The sequence below is a fragment of the Saimiri boliviensis genome, chromosome 8 (assembly GCF_048565385.1).
Source record: "Saimiri boliviensis isolate mSaiBol1 chromosome 8, mSaiBol1.pri, whole genome shotgun sequence".
In the NCBI taxonomy this organism is placed as follows: Eukaryota; Metazoa; Chordata; class Mammalia; order Primates; family Cebidae; genus Saimiri; species Saimiri boliviensis.
This window is the reverse complement of record NC_133456.1, coordinates 118,019,654-118,044,593: the sequence shown is the minus strand read 5'-3', so window position 1 is coordinate 118,044,593 and position 24,940 is coordinate 118,019,654. Positions and strand designations below refer to the sequence as shown.

Below are 24,940 nucleotides of genomic sequence, written 5' to 3'. Positions count from 1 at the left end.
CAGTAATTCCAGATTTATAAAACCCTCTCAGAAATTAAAATAAAGAATACGACTCATCTTATTATATGAGACCAGTATTGCCTCCATATGAAAACTAAAGAAATAAAAATAGAAAAATATTATCATCCCCCAATGGATTACTTACAACTCTAACAAAAATATCAGTAGATTACCCTGTACAACTTGAGTGAAAACACATGGACACAGAGAGGGGAGCACTACACACTGGGGTCTGTTGGGGGGAAATAGGAGAGGGACAGTGGGGGGCGGGGAGTTGGGGACAGATAGCATGGGGAGAAATGCCAGATATCGGTGAAGGGGAGGAAGGCAGCAAATCACGCTGCCATGTGTGTACCTATGCAACGATCTTGCATGTCCTTCACATGTACCCCAGAACCTAAAATGCAAAAAAAAAAAAAAAAAAAAAAAAACCTCTAAAATTTCAATGAAGATACAAAGGTCAAAAATAGACAAATTCTGAATAAGCAAATTGTGCAAGAACTCGTTTTACTGGATAACAAAATTTTTATAAAGTTGTAGCAATTAATATAATGTGGTATTTCGATACAGAGAAGATTAGCATGGTCTCGATGCAAGGATGACACATAAATTCATAAAGCGTTCCATATTTTTTAGTCATCATGAACAGATGAATAAAGGGCTCTCTTATCACTATCTGAAAAATGTAAAGCATATTTTCCTTTCTTCAAGGAAGCTGAATATTTTGTAGCTGCAGGAATGACTTCCGAAGAGTATGAATAAGATCCTTCATAAAAGATAGCAGTCAAGAAAAAAACTAATAATAAAGTAGGGAAGCATCCCTCCCTGGTTTAAGATAAAAAAGAAAAGATAAAATGGTTTTTCCACAATGATAGAGAAATACTACAATAAACAGAATGAAAATCCCAGAATCATACCCATTTATAAAAACAGTAGATTTAAAACAAAACTGTCACTGTAGCCAATGCAAAAAGTATGGCCTTCTTCACAAGCAGAACTTGGTAAATTTCATAGTCATGTTAAAAAATATATGTTTGCATTATATATGTTTGTTATGCGTGTGTGTGTACACACACACACACAGACGTGCACACACATAGATATACTTAAATTCCTAAAACATAGCTTCCTATTTCACATTATACAAATACAATAAGTATTATAGATGTAAATAAGAAAGATTGGAAATACATCTTTTAGATTCTAAAATATTTTCATAAGCTTTTGATAAGAAAAGTCAACTTGAATCAGACTTAAAAAGCATTAACTTTAAGTGAAAATGCTGATAAATTTAACAACCCTAGAATTAAGAATGTTTACTTATCAAAGGACAAATGGGTAGAATAAAAAGGCACACCACAGGGAATAACATGTATTTATAGGTTGTGCATAGTGGCTCACATCTGTAATCCCAACACTTTGGGAGGCAGAAGCGGGCAGATCACCTGAAGTCAGGAGTTCGAGACCAGCCTGAACAACATAATGAAACCGCAACTTAACTAAAAATACCAAAAATTAGCCAGGAGTGGTGGTGGGCACCTGTAACCCCAGCTACTGAAGAGGCTGACACAGAAGAATCCCTTAAACCTGGGAGGCTGAAGTTGTAGTGAGCAGGGATCAGCCATTGCACTCCAGTCTGGGCAACAAGAGCAAAATTCCATCTAAAAAAAAAAGGTATTTACAAAATATGTAACTACCAATATGTTTACATTCAGAAAATATGGAATATGAAACCTTTACAACACTTCTGAAAACCAATTTGCATAATTTACTAAATGTGAATAAATTCATGTTCTATAACTCAGAAATACTACTTTCAAATACTACTTTCAAATACTACTTTCAACAGAAATATGTTCACATATGCCTGCAAATATATGTATAAGAATGCTTAAGACAGTATTTTTCATTGAAGTCATAAACTGGAAAAATTACATCAGCAGTGTTACAGATAAATATATTGAGGTACATTCATTCAGTGCAGTACAGAGATCACAACGAATAAAATGTCACCCATGCAACAAACCAGGTGATTCTCAATAAAATATAAAACACCTAGAATTCTGCCTTTATAAAAGAAAAATAGGGAAAAAATGGCGCTCCAGTTTTAAGGAACACGTGAGAGTGTAATATTACAAGGAAAAGTAAGTCAGTGATTTTCATAAAAGTCAGGAGAGAAGAGATGGAGAGTGAGCCCTTGACGCACCTCTAGAGGGGAGTGGTAGCATGTTGGGTTTTGTGACTTGTGCGGTGCTGTGTTTGTGATAATGCATTGGGTTTTATTCTGTTTATCTATCTATCTATCTATCTATCTATCTATCTATCTATCCATCTAATTATTTAGTTTTTAGGAAGGATCTGGCTGTCACCCAGGCTGGAGTGCAGTGGCGCAAACTCAGCTCGCTGCTGCCTTGACATCCTCAGGCTTGGAACCTCCCAGGCTCAGGTGATTCTCCCACCTTAGTGTCCCAAGTCTCTGGAACTATAGGTGTGCACCACCACACAGCTAATTTGTGTATGTTTTACATACATACACAAATTATGTAAACATGATGGGGTTTCATCATGTTGCAGGACTGGTATCAAACTCCTAGACTCAAGCCATCTGTTTGCCTTGACCTCCCAAAGTGCTGGGATTACAGGGATGAGCCACCGTGACTGGCTGTTTACTTATTTTTTAATTGACTGATGAGACTTACATATTTATGGTGTGCAGCATGACGTTCTGATGTGTGTTAATACGGTGGATGGCTAAATTCAACTATTTAATGTATGTATTGCCTAACGTATTCATCATTTTTTTCATAGTGAGAACAGCTAAAATCAGCTTTATCAGACACTTGCAAGTGTGCAATATATTATTATTTAAGACTCTAGTCTCCATTCACAGTAGTCACCATGATGTGCAATAGATTCCTTGAACTTATTTCTTCTAAATAAAATGTAGTGAACTTTGATAGCATCTCCCCACTCCTGCAGCCCCCATTCTCTGAATTCTGCTTTTGAGTGTCTCTTTATATGTGTGTTATGGTTCACCAAAAGGATTAATAAAATGAAAGAAAAATTACTCATTAAAGCTTAACTCCAGTTTATTAAAAACAACAATTAGCTAACTAGAAATAAAGAGGGTCTTTCCTTAGTTTAATAAACTGTAAACAGTATCTGTCAAACAAAATAATCTTTATATTTTACAGTTACATGTAGTATAAGAAACCAGAAACAATAGAATAGTGCACAGAAATACTGATTATTAATGATATTTACAGAAGATTATCCAATAGCAAGAATAGCAAGGCAAAACAGAAACAACAGTCATATGAATAGCAAAAGATAAAAATACCCCGAACAGCATTTACAGAAAAAAATCAGTATCATCAGTTAGAGTTATCAACGGTAGGTCTGGATATGCCACCGATATGTAAAATTATTTAAATTCCAAACACTAACATCAATTATTTAGGAAAAAAAATAATTAATAAATGATGCCTCATCCTGCAGGGGAATGCGGAAGAGCAGTCCCGACCACGCCGAAGTGGAGCCCGACACCCAGCGAGGGTGGCATTGAGGAGGTGAGAAATCATGGACCGTCCTGCAAACGGAGCACTGGCATGCTGGTCCCCTCATGAAAAAGTGGAAAGAGACAGAAACAGAGAGAAAGGGGAAAAGAGGGAGTAGAGGCAGAGGAAGCACAGATGGAGAGCAGAGAGGGAGGGTGAAGGAGGTTGGGAGGAAGAAGGGAAGAAAAGAAGGAAAAGGAGGGAGCAAGGGAAGGAGGAAGGGAGGGAAGGAGGGAAAGAGGAAAGAAGAGAAGGGGGAGGGAGAGAGGGAGGGGCGGAGAGGAGGAGGGAGGAGGGGAGGAGGGAAAGAAGGAGGAAAGAAGGGAAGGAAAGATGAAGGGAGGGGGAGAAAGAAGAAGGAAGGTTGATTAAAGGCAATGTGAAAAAAGATTGTATTAAATCTTTTAGAAGAAAGTATGTAATGGTTTTATTTATGGATTTGAGGTTGGCAAGAATGTTTAAGATTCAGAAAGCAGCTACATCATCTCCCAGGACTTTCCTTGTCACCTTAACCCAGTTAGTCTAACTTCGGTGGCATTAGTCTAACTGGGTTAGTCAGGGTGGGTGGGAGCACCAGTGGGCCCTGCCCTGCAAAGCTGTTGATCTCCTATGAGGTGGTGGCGTTCCTGAGCCCCCATCTCCGCAAAGCTGCCGACATCCTGTGAGGTCTGGCACCCTGCCCCTCCTCCCAGGAGGATTCCTTCCAATGGTGATAACACATTTCACATGCCAGGAGCCTTCCCAGGGCTTCTCAGGGTCAACACTGAAAACTGTCATGCAGGCCTGTGCTGTGGGCTTTATTATCTGCACCTCCATTTGACCCAAGGCCCCCCCGCCCCATGCTCTCCGGAGCCAGTGTATGGCCAGTGTGTCCCAGCGCCTGGATACGTGGTCACCGGGCTGTCTCCTGCCACAGCTAAGGCTGACCAGTGTCCTCTCCGCACTGACATGGGCTGAGGTGCCTCTGTTTATTGTGACTAAGGAGTCATACGCTGTTATTACACTCTGTCGTCACAACTTGTAGGAAAATTTGCCCTTAAGGGGAAGAATCCTGCCTGGGTTTGGGAGGCCTAAATGGGAGCCAGCTCTGATCCACACTCTCGGGAGCCCTGCAGGAGCCTCCCAGGGCGGCACAGAGGCTTGTGGTTCCACTGCTCCTAGCAGCTGGCCTCTCCCTCTGACAAACTAGGATGACTTCTGACAGAGCTCACAACACAGGGCGTGGCCCCTCCTGTTGCCAGGGTGACCAAGAGCGCATCTCCTCTGCACAGATGTTGTGTTGATGGGCTCCCATCAGGTGCAGGGAGCCCCCATCCTGAGAGGGAGCCAAATGTTCCCCCAGATTTCAAATCTGACCCGGGCCTTGTCTTCCCACCCGACTTAGCCTCAGAGAACACCTGCACAGTTGATACTCCTCCATCACCACTCACATAGGAAGGTGAGGGTCTTAACCATTATCATGGATTTTCGTGTTGTCTCTGGGCAGAATGACGGTGCTGCCAGGCTTCCTACAGTCTAAGAAAACGGGAATCCAGAGGGACAAAATTAGGTTACCATAATGCAAACCACGTTAACTAGGGAGATCAGATCACACAGTTTTGGCCTAGACTGAGTTGGTTATTTTAACTGACATTCTTTATTATAAAAAAATCTAATTTTTAATGTCTTCCTTTGACAAAAGAGTATGCTTTCTGAAGTGATTTAATTTTGAGTATTTCAGCTCATATATGATGCCTAATGAGTTTTTCCTGTTCGAAAGTGTGTTTTATAGCTTATAAAATTATGAACATTTCTTTTGAGTAATACATTAGAGCTTACACAGTACTTTTACTTACATTTCCTACTTGGTTCTCTTAGAGAGCTCCTGTTCTATGGTTTACAGGAAAAAGCTTGGAAGGGCTAAGTCAGATGTTCATATCATCCAAGGACATAGCAGAAAAAAAATTATTTATAATCCCATGTTAAGGAAGATGGTTAGGTAAATGTCTACACAGTTTCAGTGTGACGGGGTAAAGCACGTCTTTTGCCATAGGCTGTTTTCATCTGAACGGTTCCATTGTTCAGATGAACATATTTCCACGTTTTAAGCTATGTAAACATAATAATTTTCTCATTAAATTGAAGATAATTCATATCTAAGACAAAACTAAATAAAAAAGGCAGATCTCGCCACTATTTACAGATCTCTCACGTTTTAAAATACGGGATGAACTTACCTTGAAATGGAGAAGTGGTTTTATAAGGAAAAGTCCTGGAAGGGTGCAGGCACATTAGATGACGTTAGGGAGGAAAAGGGGGAAATGAAAAACAGTAAGAAAAAAAGGCAAATTCAATAAGAATCCATGAACATAAGTTCCACTGCAGAGGCCTCTGAGGATGTGAAATTTTCTCCTCCAACTGCCGGAGTCATTTAAAACCAGATAGATCAGAGCCTCAGTAAACATGCTCCCAGGAGAAACTCAGTGCCCAGGGCCTGCCCTGGTGGTTTTAGTCACAGACGTCCACCTAATTCTGGAAATGTGGCAGAGACAGAATCGAGCAAAGTCCACTTGGAAACAACATGGAAAAACATGTGTTTCAATTAGAACAGAACCTCCCTCATTTGTCTGCAAGACTCTCCAGAGAAGGGAAACTACCTCCTTCTGGTGCCTGCACTGTCCTTACTCATGGGAGGACAATTTACCCAGGAACAAGGACCTGCTTATTCCAAATTTCAGTTAGGGCTGATAGTGTGGGGCTGGGTCCAAGCCACTATCCTAGTCATAAGAATGAGAAGAAAATCATCTGTCATTCTCAAGAAACAAAATCTAGGAGACAAAATGCCGTGTCTGGGGGATTAAAATTGGAGTGTTTCTGTGGAAACGTCAGAGGGGTTCAAACCAGAGCGGCTCCCTCTTGAGTGAGGGCTGGGAAAATGAGGTTGGCATTTGCTGGGCTGCAAGCCCAGAAAGCTGGGTGTTTCCAGCCTCTAGAGGTGTATGGTCAAGGGGACAAATTGATAAATGTTTACTAAACAGATCTAGACTTAGGCGTGTCCTGATAATCCCAATATCTTTGGAAAAGAAGCATTCCTAATTTTGGTTTAAAGATAATAATCTCGATTCTTGCAAAATATAGTAATTAAGAAAATTAATCCTTTATCACAAACCCTTGTAGCAGAGGACATCTCCCCATGATCTTTCTTAATCCTGTATATAAACAAGTATTGTACCTAGGGTGAATGCATTCCTTAACACCCTATACGTCTATGGAGTAGCTGTGCTTTTACCCTTTTACTTTCTTAATAAACTTACTTTTGCTTTGCACTGTGGACTTCCTCTGAATTCTTTCTTGTGTGAGATTCAGGAACCTTCTCTTGGGGTCTGAATTAGGACCGCTTTCTGGTTACAGAAATACATTTTGCGCTAGTGTAGAACTTTGACCACATTGAATGAACTCTTTGGAGAACAAAAAATCATCAGAGTCTAAAATGGTCAAGTTAATATTGATGCAATTTCCTCAATGACATATGATCAGATCCTAGTCTTCTGTGAAATTTGGCATGAGATTTTATTTCTAGAAAGATTAAGATTCACATGGTACTTACATTTTTGCAAGGCAATATCTGATATATAGTTCCTACTTTGAATTTCTTATTTATTAACTGGAATAAAAATAGCCCTGTTCATGAAAAAAGCCAAACTCTGTAAAATATTTGAAGAGGTTTATTCTGAGCCTCGTTAGAGGAACATGGCCCGGGACACAGCTTCAGGAGGTCCAAAGAACAAGAACATGTGCCCCAGGTGGTTGGGTTATAGATTGGTTTCACACATTTTAGTGGACTGGCTTACAGGCAAAGACATAGATCTATACACATAAGATACACATTGGCTCAAGTTTTCAGTATGTCCAGAAAGGCAGGACATCTCAAAGCAGGGAGCTTCCAGGTCCTAGGTAGATTCAAAGGTTTTCTGATGGCCAGTTGGTTGAAAGAGTTAAGCCCTGCCTGGAGAATCAAAGTCTGCGTAAAGAAATTCTTTTTTTTTTTTTGAAACAGAGTCTCACTCTGTTACCAGGCTGGAGTGCAGTGGCACGATCTCAGCTCACTGCAATCTCTGCGTCCAGGGCTCAGACGATACTTCTGCCTCAGCCTCCTGAGTAGCTGGGACTACAGGTGTGCGCCACCACGCCCAGCTAATTTTTTTTTTTTTTTTTTTTTTTTTTTTTTTTTTTTGTATTTTAGTAAAGACAGGCTTTCACTGTGTTGGCCAGGATGGTCTCAATCTCTTGACCTCATGATTCACCTGTCTTGGCTTCCCAAAGTGCTGGAATTACAAGTGTGAGCCATGGTGCCCTGTAAGAAATTCTTAAGATAAGGGGGTTGGGGATTGAAAGCCCAGGCTTTTGTCATGTAGAAGAAGCCTCCAGGTAACAGGCTTCAGAGAGAATAGAAGGTAATTGTCTCTTATTTTAGACCTTAAAAGGTGTCAGACTCTCTGGTAAAGACCTAGTGAGTGAAGTATTTCTTTTACACTTGCACTTTTTACAGACTGCAAATTTCCCCCACAAGAGATGGCTTTGCAGGACCATTCCAAAATTGTCAAATACATATATTTTGAGGTAAAATACTTGGATGTGCTTCAGAGCCTGTGACATGTCATGTGATACTATAGCAGAGTCAGGTTGGGATTTGCTGTCTTGTTGCTAGAAAGAGGCTGCTTTGTTAGTCTTGAGATCTCTGTTTCAATGTGAATGCTGGTCCGTTGTGCCCGAATTCCAGAGGGAGAAGGGTATAGTGAGGCGTGTCTGCCTCTCCCTTCCTGTCATGGCCTGATCTAGTTTTCACTTTGCAATTCCCTCAGCCAAGACCAGGGGGCCATGCAGTCTGCTGGGGAACTCAGAATTTTATTTTTGGTTTACAGCCTGTACCTCATGAAGTTGGTGGTATGTACTTTTAAATGGACTAGAGCAGAAAAAAAGACTTGGAATTGCATCTGACACATAACAAACATTCAAGGAATGTTAGCTTTTGTTGCCATTAGCCAAAATTTAGTGCTATCCTGTGATAAAAGGATTATATCTCTGCCTGTAGCATAAATGCAGGCAGACTTGGCACTCAAGAACTAATGATGGGTAAAGTAATCAACAATAGCTAATGGACACTGAAAAAAACATTAGATTTTGTTTCTGGTCAACTTTCCATATTATTTTTTTTTTTTTTGCAGAAGCAAACAAATACGTTCTGGATTCTATCCCATGCTATAAAAGACAGTGCTCCTTTGCATATTCCAAGCAGTCTCCTAAGCCCTTTATGAATATTGACTTATTAATTCCTCCTCACAGTTCCATTGAGAATCCCTGTTATTATCCACATTACAGATGAGGAAATCGAAGCACAGAGTGGTAAGCAGCTTCCCAAACCCATTCAGCCAGAATGTAGACAGGCTTAGGTCCACCTCAGTACCTCTGGGTTCCAGTTTCATATTTTCTATCATGTACTATGACAACCTGATTCTCAAACACACAGACCTTGTAGAAAATGAAAATCCTAGAGTCTGAATTATCTAGATGAAAACGAATCTTTGTTTGAACCATGGTCATTGAAACTATCCAATAACCAATGTAAATCAACATCTACAACGGGGTTACCAGTACTGCTACCACGTCAGCTTTTTGAACATGGGGCAATTTGTATTTTAAAAATCAACACAGGCCTGGCCTGTCTTGGCTATTAACTATGACTTAAAGGAAATTTCCTCTTCCTCCTGGACATCAGCAAGTTCATCTCCAAATCGTGCAGAACATAGAATGTAATTCCGAAGGGGCCAGGGAGATGAAATGGCTGCTGTACAAGCATCTCCAGTATACAACCGCTGTTCTCAGCATTCACTCCGTGCGTTTTCTTCACTTACCATGGAGCTATGTTTGTAAGGGCTCAAGTCATCACAGGGCTATTTTTAAACACCCCATCACTTGAGAATTGTTTCCCTATCGGTAACTTGTGAGTGCTCCTTTAACTTTTAATCTTCTTTGACATTTCCTGACCCTGCCTTTGTTTGTGTTTTCTTACCATAAATCATCTCTATCCAGGAGAAGCCACTCATCAGTCAAGGTCTCATCGCATCTTCCCTCCCCCGAGGCTCCTCCTATTTTGTAGGATCAGAGCTAGGATCCCCTGAGACCATGTAGATAGTTCAATAAACTGCGTAAGAAAACAACCCTGCCCTTCTTTTACAAGCCGATCTCTGGCCCTTGTTTCTGGCAGTTGCTATCCCAATCAATAGTGGTATCTGAGTAATTAAAGCCTTCCAGGTTTAGAGTTCCTGCCCTCTTGCAGAGGCTCCTTATCTGCAGGAACACTGCCTTACACATTTGCTTCCACTGTCCTTGACTTTTCTAGCCGCAATCCACAATTACCTTGCCGTTTTTTATTCCAAATTGACTGCTGTGTCAGGTGAGCTATTTAAAAGGTCTTTGCTCATACAATCCTTACTGTGGCCCACCTTGATAATATTTGACAGGGCCACTGGTTTGTATCTGTTATCTTAGTGCCAAACTAAATTCCCTTCCCCTCCTCATGGGTCTTTCGTAGATAAGTAAATCCATTGTCATTGGATTATGCTCACCCTGCCTTAGCTCACTGACAAAGTGACTCCAGAAAACACCCTTCACAGTCTCAGATGCTCCCTCTCTAACTCCACCTTTCTGATGATCGGTATTTGCACAATAAATGAAAAATTCAGTTAAGCCCAGCTATGACTGCAAGGATGTGAATACGTGATGTTACATAGATCCCCAAATGTTATACAACATTTTAAGAATTTGAGAAATAGTTCAGATGTTTTTCCTCCGGCATCTCCACTCATTGAGGCTGGAAGGCTTTCTATAAATTATGCAAGATGGCAGTCACATGTCACTGATTTACAGAAGCCCGGATGTCCTTTTTACACAACTGAGTCCACAGGCAGAACTCATGAGGGAGAGAAGACATTAAGGAGAAAATGATGGAAAGAATAAAAACAGAAGAGCTGAGTAGAAAGAGAATGTGGTTTTAGTCAAGGCTAGTCTGTGAGACGGCTCCTAACAGCCTTGCCAACAAATACAAACATACCCACTAACTATAAACAACCATCACCACCACCACCAGCAGCAGCCATCACCACTATCACCCACCACCAACAGCCATCACCACCTACCACCAGCAACAGCCATTGCCACTACCATCTACCACCAGAAACAGCCACCATGATGAACACCAGCAACAGCCATCACCACCCACTACCAGCAAGAGCCATCACCACCCAACATCAACAGCCATCACCACCTACCACAGCAACAGCCATCAGCCACTACCACCAACAGCCATCACCACCAATCACTAGCAACAGCCATCATCACGACCACCTACTACTAGTAAATACATTAACCACCAACACCACCAGCAGCCATCAGCACTCATGACCAGCAACGGCCATCACCACCAACCACTAGCAACAGCCATCATCACTACCATCCACCCCAAGCAACAGACATCAACCACTAACACCCAATAGCAACAGTCATCCACACCCAGCAGTAACAGCCATCACCACCTACCAGCAGCAGCCATCACCACTAACCACACCCTTGAATGTAGGAGCCCATGGAAGATGGTGCTGGTTAGGGAAGAGCCATGGGGCAATAAAAAGACATCAGGTAGCTAAAAAAAGTTCCAAATTGTAACTGCCAGAGGTCAACCCTTTGCTTACAAAGAAAATAAAAACCAAAGTGGGAAGTTCATGACACTAGGAAAGACAGGGAGTCTGTAGACATATCTCTTGAAGATAAAATCATTTCAAGAACAACATAAGGAAAAGTTTATAATCGTGGTCAAAAACAACATGTTAAAAGCAGAATCTGTCTGTTTTTGCTATGATAGGTTGCTCACATTCACAAAGACACAGTTGTCCAACATACCATGCAACCTTCACAAAGTCACGCAACAGCTAACGTCAGTGCATACACCCAGGCAGCCCAGAGCCAAAAGCAAAAGGCTTTCACTACACCAACCGCTATGGCTTTAATTTCCAACTGAAATGACCTGTATTCAACAAAGAGTTAAAACATTCCGCTTCGGTGAATCTTTGTAAATTTTCCACTTCCAGCTTTAACACTCTAAAAACTGCCCAGGTAATTGTACATAATACTAAGGGGGAGCAAAAGAAAAAAAATCAATAAAAGATTATATAATTGTATTTCTTATCTTCCAATGCTGAAGCTATCCATAGAAAATCTAGTTATCAGGAGACACCCAACCTTGACAAGGTGAGCCTGGATTTGCCATGGAGTAGCTTGTGATTTTTGAAGTGTTATTATGACGATTGTCATTATGGAGTTGTAGCTGTACCTTTTAATTTGGTTGTCAAGGGAGACAGGGAGCAATAATTAAGGCTAAAAGATGGAGAGTGGAAGCCTTATTAAAGGATATATTGAAGACGGGAATTTGATCTGAGAATTAGATTCTGATGAGCGCTGCTAATGCAGCCTGGGCACTCCTGAGTGACAGAGGCACTGCACAGGCAATTACAGCAACAGACGTCTCCGTAATCTTTGCAAGCCCAAACCCACAGCCACATCCGTTTAAATTAATTTTTATGAAGCCTGAAAATTTATAGCTTCACCAAATTGGAGATTTGTTTGTTTATTGTCCATAGGAAATATTTTTAGGGGAGCAAATAATGCTGGAAGCCATCATGTCTGCCTTGCTTGTCTTTTTAACTTGTAAAGCTAATGCTATGAGATGAATCTGAAGGCTGCTGACTTTATGAAGCTGAAGGGTCCTTGGCAGACAGACATTATTATGATCATCAGTGGAAGGTCACAGCAAAGCATGTAAAAGTCACAGCTGATTCAGGAGCTCCCTACACTGACCAAAGGATTTGGGGGAAAAACTAAATCACAGGATTGTGCTGTTTGGTGTTATAAGTGAGAAATCAGTCTTCCTTGCCTTGCTGAAACTGAAATTTTCAGGAATGGATTTTAAACAACTTTGGACATAGTTATTTCAAGATGTCTGTTCTGTAGAGATAGCAATAGTTCATTACCATGCACACCGAAAACCTATTTTAAGGAGTATCTTGCTGCACAAAGATTAATTTACCACATCATATTTTTCTCCTCCCAGTAACACTAATGTAAATAATTGTTGTACCTTAAATTGACATTATATTTTGATAGCCTAGTTTTTAATATACAAAGAACTGTTCAGTGGAACTGTTCAGAAACACGGAAAGAGAGACGGAAAATAGGAATCACTGGGAACAGCTCTCCATTTAAATCTCATTTATTGTTCTGATAGAGAGTGGTGGCTGAAGATGTCTCACCATAAAAATAATGACTAAACCATGATTGTTTTGCAAGGAAGCTTCAAAAAAAAAAATCAGAAATTTTTGTTGGTGATTTGGCTATGGAAAAATCTGAAAGCTCACCATGATAAAAAGTATTCTGTTAATTCCCATCTGTGAAGACATTGTTATTTCCTGTTAAATTTATGTAGTAGAGTATATATAAAGTTGAGCAACACTCTGTGATATTATCTAGCGATAACTGTATAAGCTTGTCTAGTAATAAAAGAGTATTAATATCACCATCTTACAAAATAAAAGTCAATAGATAGTACGTATAGATAATGGCAGAAGAAATAACATGTGGTCTTAATAAAGAATGTGGAAAATACTAAAAGGAGTAACATTTAAATATATTGGAGAGAAACTGGGGAAAACGTGTAGTAGCTGAGTCCTCAGTTCACAGAGATATTATTTATAATGGCTCATAGCAAGCAGCATAAAACTATTACTTAGGAATAAGGTGATTTAACACCAGAAATAATTAAATGATTTTAGTAGTTGTCTTTGGGGGCACAGAAATGGGGATAAGGGTGTTTCAGAGGGGGTGGGAGAGAGAAACTGTTGTTTATTATGTTTAATGATGTGCATACATTTCTGTGATAAAACATTTAAAACTATATTTTAAATTATATATGTACATTATACACAGCAGCGTGTGCCATGATAAGCTGCTGATTACTGCATCAAATGATTCAATTTATCTTTTTTTGCAAAGCTATTCTGCAAAGAAACACTGCTAGCCCATTGTCTTACTTTTTGTCAATTTTAGCGTGATGATGAATAACTCATGAGTCAATATGACCACACTTCCTGCAGATAAAACTTGAGTGGTGAGACCTGAGGTATCAGTGTGGAGTTTCCACTCAGCGCAGGCACTGGGGAATGCGAACATGCTGTGATCACGTGCGCGTGTGATGCCCTGCTGCAGAAAGGCGCCTTCTCTACGGGCTGCACCATCATTCGGGGTCCACAGCCCTGTGTCATGTCCTTCCTTTCCCTGTGGGTGCAGCCAAACATAGCTTAAGGGCAGAGACAGCGAGGGGTTACGACGGGGTCCAGCCACAGTCTCTGTTCTGGAGGCAGGGAGCTCACACCGACTTGTTCCCTTTGGGGAGCCCTGAGGCTCCTGTCCTCGCGGCCACCAGGCCTTGCACACCTGTGACTGAGCACCTGGCTCTTTTTCAAGACGAGCAGTCCTCCAGGATAGCAGCAGACACCAGATGGTTACAACTTCCTGACACTTGGGACAGCCTGGGAAAGAGAGCAAAGCATCTCTTATTTCCCATGAAACCCTCTTTCCAATCTCCAGTCAGCACCAAAAGCCCAAGAAGCTGTCAGCTACAAACCTCTGCCTTGGGTGTGGTGGGGGCCTCTCCGGGGTCCTGCAGGAGCAGCTAGGCTTAAGGTTTAGCGTACCATGGTCAAAACTTGTGGAGGAATAAATCACTAAGTTTTCCTCATGTTAATAGTAAAGAGCAGACCTCTAAGTGGAGATTTTATACGCTAACGGCACGTGTGGTGCATGTTGGAGCGGGCAGACACGGAGCGCAGGCACCCACCGCAGGTGCATATCGGACCTCATCTGTATTTTATGAAGATGGAGGTGCAGGTCCCATAAAGGGAATTCCCCTCAAGGCCTCCGGGGCTGCCTCTCCCTCTGGGCAGCCGGCTCTGCCTCTCAGAGCGGGCTTTCACTTTTCAATACATTTCTGTGCCTCCTCTTATCTTGGACTCTCTCTAATTCTTTTGTGTAGCAAAGTCACCAATCAGAACCAGCCCACCCACCCACCACACTCCCAGGGCTGCCCTCTGCCCCTGGAACATTCACCTGAAAGCCATAAGGAGGGAATGGGTGTCCCCAGTCTGAGTCCTGATTGAGCTGGTGACCTTCTGTAACCCCAGCGGCTGTGCATTTTCTCAAAAATATTACATGCATGTTGGACTGAGCTTACTGGACTGTTATTTATCAGCCCTTGCAGTGGCAGTGTGTCAAATCAATTGAAGGAAGAGCCGGGCTTTGTAAAATGTGATGGAAAGAATTCGATGTTGGGAAGGTATTAGTTTATGATACGAAGTCTTCTGTCCTGTTATTTCCCACAAGCCCCTGCCCCTGTGCATTTACAGAGGTAGCGAGCACTCACGGAGAACCCAGAGGCAAGCGTGTTATCTGCACTGTGCCAATGACCAGCCTGAGACCTTGGCACAATTACTCAACGGAGTGTGTGCTTCTGGTCACTGCTACCTTCCCTACATCATACTTCTTTCTGTTTCTGTTCGACAAGTACCTATGGTGTGCCTGGCAATAAGGAAATGGTCATCATTCCCTAGCTCCATAAAACTTAAAATCTGGGGAAGAAAATAAAGATGCCAAGCAAGCCCTGCATAAATGAAAAGACATCATCTATCTGGTTGAAAATACTTCCCGTTATAGAGGCATTTTAATTCACCTTTCTTGAAAATCTAGAATACAAAAATTCAGCTACAGTATTTGTAATGGAACTTAATATGCAAACTCTGGTATTAGACACAAAGAATATGTACAAAATTTGTCCAGAAAATGTTGAAAAAGAACACTAAAAGGGATTTGAAATCCAAATATGAAAACATCCTATTAAAATAGAGTAATTAAAGTAGTCAAAAAATAAAAATAAAGAGTAAAACAACGAAAAAAGGAAGGATTCCATAAGCCTGGCGTTAGGGTAATTATATTTGTCAAAGTTTTAAAATAAAAAAAACACATGCCAACACAATACACAGATAAAAATATATACATGGAACAAAAAGAGAAGATAAACACAGACTGTAGGCTTTTTGAAAAGGAATTCCTCATGTTTACAGATATTGCACAGTTGCAAATTAATGCAGGTGAGAGTGGCAACTTAATGTTCAAGTTAGACTTAAAAACGTATACTCCAGTAACAGGTGTAGAAAGTTACTACAAATGGCTGACTGAGCCCCTCCCAAGCATAAATTCCAAATGGTCTCAGGTCTCCCATGAAACTGATTATGATATTTAAGTTTCATGAAACTGGTTATGATATTTAAGATATATAAGTTTTTTCTTAAGCATAAAAATGAGATATATACACATGTGTGTGAGATATATATGTATGTGTGCGTATGATACATGTATATATGGTATATATAGTTAAATATACATAGTTTTCATTAGAGACACTGCATAACTGATACTAACACAGTAAAAGGTATGATGTCATGTTTGCTGAAGAAAACTAGACTCTATCTATAAAATGAAGACAAATGTTTATTAGAAATTCAATCTTGCAGTATATTAAAATGATACCTGAATATGAAATATGAAGATGGCTTCACACTAGAATCTTATAAATAATATTAGCAGTAAGTTACGTAGAAACATACATAATTATCTCAATAGATTTATAAAACATTTGAAAAAGTACACAATTTTAAATGTGTATCTGATATAATTACTAAACTAAAACCAGAAGAATAATTAATTTTATACCATTTAATTATATTTATTGCCTTTTTTGAATTTTTAATAATCTGATTTTGTCTACCTATATATGGTCAAAACTTTATTGAAGAAAACAAAGTATGATAAAAAAAAATAGTCACCATGAAATGGATTTGTTCATCAGAATTTCTTCAGGGCTTTTCTTTCTGAGGATATGATGTCACCATGCATTAAAAGACTTTCTAATCCTCAAGATTATTAACTTAAATGTTATATGTACACACACACATATTTAAACACACACACATGAGACTTTCCCTTGCTTGCAGGAGCTGACTGCTTACATGAAATATTAACAATATAAACAAGTTCTATATGAGCTCACAGATAAGATAGTAAAATGTTTGCTTGGAACAAGGGTAACAGTTGTTAGAGAGGACACTTTACCTGCGGTTATATTTCACACCCATTACAAATCAGAGTTGCTTTTCTAAAATCACCTTCTGTGAAGTATTCTCCATAAGCCACCAATAGGAGAAAGAACATGACCTAATTGTTTAAAAGAACATTGACAGAAAATACAGTATCATCTTTTTCACTGGACGATAGGTATAAAACAAAGGAATCCTATTTTTAATAAATGCCAGTGGCTTCTAAGGCACGGATCTTTAGTCTGAGATTGCCAGATTCCTAAGGAGCCTCCTGGCCATATGTGTGCTTATGTTCAACATCTGTTTCCATGCATTGCCGTTTTACAGATGTTTTGCCAGTTGTCTCATTATTGTAGGTGCACTTGGGAAACAGGATATAAGAAAGAATGCTTGCCCACAGTGTTTTGCCCACCACCCAAATGTTTCAGAAGCTGAGGACAGTGCTGACGGTCCGGCAGAAGAGGGAAGATAGAGACGTCCACCAGCAGCTGAAGCTGCCCATTCACTGGTCCAGCGTTTCAAATGCCTCCAGCACCCTCCTGCACGGGCTGAACCCTGTGCAGGGGCCCTGGGCTGGGGTGCACTTGCCCATGGGGTTGGATGGATGCCCGTGGGGTTGGATGGTTACCCTTGGTGCCCCTCCGTTATGGACTCCCCTGTTACTGCTTCCCCATATGATGAAGCTGAATTCTTTCCTCTAGATCACTTTCTGCTCACCCTGTTATTTCCATGCACATTGAAAAAAAAAAAAAAAGCCCTTAGGAAAATCATCAGTTTGTAACATTTGTTCATCATTTTTCTTGTTTCAACACTGGAACAAGACATGCTGGCGTTGACATTGTTGCCTTATAAATACCACAGAATGGTCTTGTTTGAGCAAGACTACATTTTCCCAATGGCTTCTAAAGGCTTTTCTAGCCTACAAATTAAGTCAGCTGACACTGATACTGATTACGTATGAAACACTATTTGTCATTACATCTATTCTAATTGAATGTACAGTAGACAAGCATGGTTTACAACTTACGTATTCCGTGTTACATGTAAAATTTTAACATAGATTTCCCTTTTATTCAAACTCATTTTTATTTGCATAACTCACATGTATAGATACATTTATATTCAACATGCAAGCATTAGCCACAATTAGCTTTCCTCAGCTTCTCATCTCTCTCATGTGATAATGCCAATACAGTGTATCTCTTACTATATCAAAATATATTCAGGTTTTCAAAAAACGGGTATATATTATAATGAAGTTCTGTGTAATTCTAAGAGTAATTCTAATTGAGCCCAGGCCAACCTCAGACACACAAAATTATTTTGCCGTAGAATTTGCAACAAATGAATAAGACAAAGTTGAAATAAATGAAGTATTATTAGTCTTTTTGGTAATTAATGCAATATTTCAGAAGAGACTGTACATACTAATGTGATCAATACAGAAAGAGAAGATTTATTCTAAATTTGAATCCAGGGCAATCCAATATTTAGAACAAATTTTGGATTTATTCCAACTGATAGAAATTTGTTGGTTCATCTAATATAGTTAAAAACAAAAAGAACAAAAACTTTCTAGCTGTGAAGTGTTAATACTGAAGTTAAGTTGACAGTTTCTTGGGGTGAGAAACATTTTCCCAGGTGGGAAGGAATTAAGAGGCAGCCTAATGAAAATCATTACTCTGAACATTAAAATGCACCATGAAGCTTCAGAGATCCTGTGTGTTTCATGGCTTGCGGTTTCCTAGGATGTTTTGTGTCCTAGCTAGCAAAGTCTCCATTGGGTAAAGGTGGAAGGGCTGATCACCATGATTTGGACACTTGGAAATTTTACTTACACACATACCGGATATGGACATAATATACTCCTGTGAATTTCTCCTCACTTCATTATGGTTCACATAACCTTTCTTGACCATAAAATGTACATCTGTGTAGTCTGTCCTATGCTCATAGTGTGAAGTCAGTCTCTTAGCAGTAACTGAATCATTGTAATTTAGGTCTGCTTTTCTTTAAGAACATTTTTATCTATTGGGCTGCATGGTTGATATATACCTTCCCAGAGGAATATATTTTGACAATGATACTTCAACTTATAATAATTGACTGTTGAGGTCAAGTGAATAATAATATCTTGAAGCTCCTGGAATTGAGGATTATAGCATAAACAATTCACATGAGACCTTTATGTGTGACCACTATGAATTTTCCTTTTTTTTTTTTTTTTCCCCGGCTGTCACCCATACTGGAGGGCAGTGGTGTGATTATGGCTCACTACAACCTCCACCTGCCAGGCTCAGGTGATCCTCCCATCTCAGCCTCTCCAGTAACTGGGACTATAGGAGTGCACCACCAGGCCCAGCTAATTTTTTAAATTTTTTTATACAGGTGGGTTTTGCCACGTTGCCCAGGCTGGTCTCAAATTCCTGAAGCAATTAGCTCACTATGAATCTTCATAGGAGGTAGAATATGGAAAAAGTAATCATTATAAATATGGATCTTTATGATTTATCCGGCTCTGAATCTGCCCAGACCCTCTAGGAGTATGTTTTCAATTGTGTTTGTTTTACAACTAAATGGAAGGATTGATTTGAGCTAGTTCTTAAATACTAATTTAGAACAATCGAATTTGTACTTTAAACAACATGGAGCAGGACGGAGAGTGTAAATTACGTTTAAAATAAATGTAAAAATGTTATGTTTGTGAAACACAGCTGCTTCTTTTTTTTCTTCCTTTTTTTGCCGTATGTGTTAGGAACTTGTTATCAAAATATATAAAATTTTATTTTTTAAAAAAGCTTTTCGTGGTGGATGTCTAAAATCCATCAAATTTCTCCACTGAATTTAATTTATTTCTATTACCATATTGTTCTTAAGAAATAATTGAAATGGGGAAATAATAGACAAACGTAAAATATCAGAAAGACAAAATGACGGACCCTTTGGCTGTCTCGTAATTTGGACTAAAGAGGTCTCTGTGATCACGCACGGTGCAGAGGTGACCTGTCTGCTCTTTCTGTCTCCCTCTTCCTCCACGTCCACGTCTGTCTTCTGTTCCTGTCCTTCCTCCCACCCACCCTTGGCTCTGCCCACACCCTGCTCAGCACCTGCCTCTCCTCCTGGGCTTCCTCTGATTTAAGGCTCTTATTCCAGGGGACCCGTCATGTCTCTCCCAGCGTTGACCTACTTCTGAGTACACTTCCCAGGACAGGGTAGGACAACCGGAGAGAATGGGGCCAGAACTCACTCAGGACTGAAGCTCCGGGCTATGCCTTCCCGGCAAACAAGCATGGCCTCTAATTCCTGGAGCGTGGGTAGAGCCATGATCAGCCTTGCTTCTTAAAATCACTTGCTCTGGTTTTGCCTAAAAGTATTTAAAGTAAGATTCAAAGGAATCACACTCTTGCCAGGTAACTTAACTGTGTCCTAGCACAAAGTGCAATCACATTTTCAAGAAAACAATAACATCCAGCACCCAACAAGAGAAAATTTCACAATGCCTGGGAGCTGATTACAACCAGGCACAGGACAAATGCAGACAAGCAAGCTCACGTTTAGGAAAATGATCACTAAATCAACATCGAACTAGATCAGGCACGCAGGTGAACTCATTTTACCCCAAAGAAGTTTCACTAAATTCAGCACATATATATCCAAAGGAGGCTGATAAAATGGAAAATCACATTCTTATGTTACCCCTTTGAAAAACCATCTTTAAATTAGCAAAGTCATCGATGCAATTATTATGACTGCAATTAATATATTGAAAAGTTAGATAAAGATCTGGAAGACAGGAATAAAACAACTCAAACTGAACAAAAATTAAGTCAAAGGGATAAAATATTTAATTTTAACACCTGAAATTATAAAATTTATAGAAAACGTAGAAAAATAGCTTTTGAAAGTTATGGGTTAATTAAAGATTTCCTAATACAACATGAAAAGCCTGATTCATAAAATTGAAAAATCATAAACAGGCTTCACCTATATTAAGAACTGTTATTTGAAAGATGTTGTAAGAAGAATGACAAAAATACCACCTGAAAATATCTTTGCAAAACGTATATCTGATAAAGGACTTGTATCCAAGAAATATAAAGATCTATAAAAACTCTCAAACTTCAAACAGAAAACAGATAATACAATTAATAAGTTTGCAAACATTTTAAAGATAATCAGAGATGAGATGGACAAATATGCTGAATATTTAAAATAGGCCCAAATTCATTAACTATTCAGGAAACTCACTTGAAAGCCAGCATACACCTGCCTTTTAAGAGGGCTACCTGGTACAAGGTCTGAGCAGAGCAAACGCCTGTCTGAAGGTGGAGCGAGTGGTCTCCTGCACAGCACTGCTGCGAATGCGTTACTGCACAAATGGTTTGCAAAGCAATTTGGCAATTTTTTAAAAATTGAAATATATACTTATCATATGTCCTCACAAAGGACATGGATGTTTATAAGCGCTTTATTTGCAATAGCAGAAAACTGAAAATGACTTAAATTTCCATCAAGAGGTGAAGGGGATAAAGAACATATTTATATATCCCTATAAGGGAATATTACTTAGCAACTAAAAGGAGCAAACCGAAGATGCCTGCAGAAACATGGGTGACTTTCAAAAGAGATATGTGTAAAAAGTTAGAAAAAAGCAGTGCATACTTGATCTTCCCATTTATAAAGATCTCTTGAAAGTGCAAACTGAGCTGCCAGATCAGTGCGTGCTGGGGGCGGCTCACTGGGAGTGGCAGGAGGCCAGGGCCTCACAGAGACACAGGGACACCTGCGGGCATTTTTCTAAGCTCTCTTTTGGGGCTGAGGCGATTGTGCCAGGAATGAAGACACAAATCACAGCTCACCAAACTGCTCCCCTTAAATAGATGCAGCTTATTGTATGCAAATGTATCTCAGTACAAACGAATTACATAAACACGTGGATTACAGGTATACATTTTCATTTCCTGAAATGCTGAGAATTAGGATCATTGGACTTTGATTTTCTTATCTGCTAATGACAGAATCAGAGATAGGTGTTTAAAAAGTCCTCCAAAAATGCTGATTTTGGGGCATTTTGTCCTTTTGTTTTTCCTAGAACCATTTTGATGGCCATTGAGTCACAATAAGGGCTAATTATCTTTAAATTGTGAAATAGAGACTTAGTTCTTCCTTTCATCGTCCCCCAGCCCCTACAGTCCCCCAGATCCGTGGAACTCATTTTAACGCAAAGAAGCTTCACTAAATTTAGCACATATATATCCAAAGGAGGCTGATAAAATGGAAAATCACATTCTTATGTTACCCATTCAAAAAACCATTTTTAAATAATAATGCTCAATCTGCCACTTGACCAATCAGTGCAAGGGAGGGCTGATAATATTTCTAGATGATAGATCAGTTTTTTTTTTTTTTTTTTTTTTTTTAAGAAAAAAAATCTCTAAATTGCCCTTTAATCAGAATAATACTCAGGGAGACTGAGTATCCAGGCAACCGTGCTGAGACTGCTGAAACTGATAGGAAGGCTTCCTCGGAACCTGGTGAGAAAAATCCAGCAATTCTTCCCTTTGTAATAAAAGTGTGTTACATTTGATAGCATGTATTTTGCGGGTGTGTGGGGGGGTGGTGGTGAATATAAATGATGGAAATTGCCTTTTAAAAATCATAACCATTCAGTGTGCTGAGACGTGGCACAGACGTCTCCATGTGCAAATGCACTTTGCAGCTCCTGTGACCCCCTTTATAACATGATTCACTGTCAGCACAAAAACTGGCCGCACTTGAGCATCTGTTGCTGAGGATCTCTGAGTAGGGCCTCCCTGCAGGCCATGCCAGATCACTGGCAGTAATGCAAAGCACCACAGAGGTGTGGGCAGAGCTCCTGCCCCAAAACACAGGAAAGGATTGGGCTGGGGAGCTGGTGGTGAAGGACATATCCTCTGTCTGTTGTGAATGGATGAACTTCAGCCTCCTTCCTTAATAGCAAAATGTCTTAACAAAACTGAGATTATCTGGGTTGCACTAAAAAAAAATCAAGGACAAAGGAAATTCTTGACAGATTATGAGGCAAAGTGCCTCGAAGCTATTCTATGGTGTCAGCCAACTCTTCCCTCCGGCAAGGCTAAACAGAGGAGGAGTTTTATTATCAGGGTGGTGGTGTCAGATGTCCCCAGACAGGGATTTCAGTAGAGACTCTGCCACGAATTAACACTGTACACCTGGGCACGACACACAATCATGAGTCTCAGCTTCCTTGTTTAGGATAAATACATATCGTCTTAAGAGTCAGTGTGAGGACTCAGTGCAATAGACCCATAGTACCTCCTTCATCTGCACTGTATTTTAAATTTAACTTCTTTTGAGACAGAGTGTCACTCTGTAGCCCAGGCTGGAGTGCAGTGGAAGGATCTGAGCTCACTGCAGCCCTGACCTCCCAGGCTCAAGCTATCCTCCTACCTCAGCCTCCCAAGTAGCTGGGACCATAGGTGTGTGCCACTATACCTGGCTAATTTTTTTTTTTTTCCAAACAGGGTTTCATCATGTTTCCCAGGCTGATCTTGAACTTGTGGGCTCAAGCAATCCACCTACCTTGGCCACCCATCTTCTGCATTTTAATTGTTCAAGAAAGATGTTTTCTATTTTTCTTTCTAAATATGCATTTCAATTGAGAAACACTTTGACTTGGAAAAAAATTAATTTAGTTTTGAAAACAATTATCTCCTATATAAGAAAAAAACCCAGGCATTTCCACAAGCAAGAAACCAGCATTTCCCCCTAGCATAGGAGAAAATATAAAAATTGAAGACTAAGCAAACTTGAGTAAGCCTATTAAAATGTTCCAGTTTCAACTTCTAGTAGATGGGACTGTTTAGCCAGGTTAACAAACGCCATAGACAGTTGTGAGTATAATGGGTATCAGAAATATTTCAAAGAGTTAAATAATGTCATCTAGTGTAACATAATCAATGTATCATGATTATCAATGGTTATTTCTTCTGCCTTTTTGTTTTTATTGGATAAATATTGAGATAAAAATAAGAAAACAATTATCATTTGTTTTGCTATTGTAATTATATCTTAATTTCTTTCCTAACTTTTAATTTTCTTGATGACTTTTATGGAACTATGAATTTACTTAGACAACCAAATTGGGCAAAACTATAAAAATTAAAGTGCTTTACCTTTGAACTTCCTCATGGACTGTTCTTTGCTTTACAACACTTACCCCATTTACTTACTCATTTATTAAATAGTTAAGTTCTACTCTGCACTATGCTAGCTGCAAGAAACTCAGATTTGATTCAGGCGTTACATCATTTACAGTCTAATGGAAAGCATGGCTATTGTGCAATAATAATAAGCATAAAAGCAAATAATTGAGTAGATAATTAGGATTAATGCAGTGTTATCAGAACATATAATAGGCAGACAATCTAGTCTGAGGATGCTGAGGGACAATTATGAAAATATCTTTGGTATAAATGACTGTAAGGACTTTGGACTCACCTCTAGGGGCATCAGGAAACTATGGAAGGGCTTTGGGCAGTCTCTTTAGGCAGGTTATTCTTGTTCATGCAATATTATGTTTTCTTCATGAATAAGTGCACTTTGACTGTTTTGTGTGACAGAAGGGTGTATGTGTGATTTCAGGTGAATGTAAGTATTGATGTGCTTGAGAGTTGGCTTGGAATGAGTTAAAATAGAGAATGAGGCAAGTAGATGTAGGGATATGGTGTAAATACAATTTGCTGGTATACTGGATAAGAAAGTTGAAATTTTCAGTTTTGGATCTGTGTCCCCACCCAAATCCCATGTTGAATTGTAATCCCCAGTGCTGGAGGTGGGGTGTGGAGGGAGGTGTTTGGATCATGGGGGCTTGGTGAGTGAGTTCTCATGAGATCTGGCGGTTTGAAAATGTGTGGCACTTCGCCTCTCGCTTGCCTGTGCTTTCACCACGTGACTTGCCTACTCCTGCTTTGCCTTCCACGGATCTTAGGTTTGGGAGTTCCGTGAGTGACCATTTTTCCATTAGCTGGCTCTCACCAGGGCTCTATCAGGTTGATATTTTGAGGTGCGAATATAAAAACTTAAGCTGTTGAATTGCTGTGTGTCAACTCAGTAATGCTAGTTTTCTTTCATCAATTGTGAACATGC

General features: G+C 39.8%; 1 pseudogene; it reads left to right on the top strand.

Moving 5' to 3' along the window:
- The first annotated feature begins 533 nt into the window (after window positions 1-533).
- LOC120367643 (U6 spliceosomal RNA) lies at window positions 534-633 on the top strand (annotated as a pseudogene).
- Window positions 634-24,940: the final 24,307 nt, after the last annotated feature.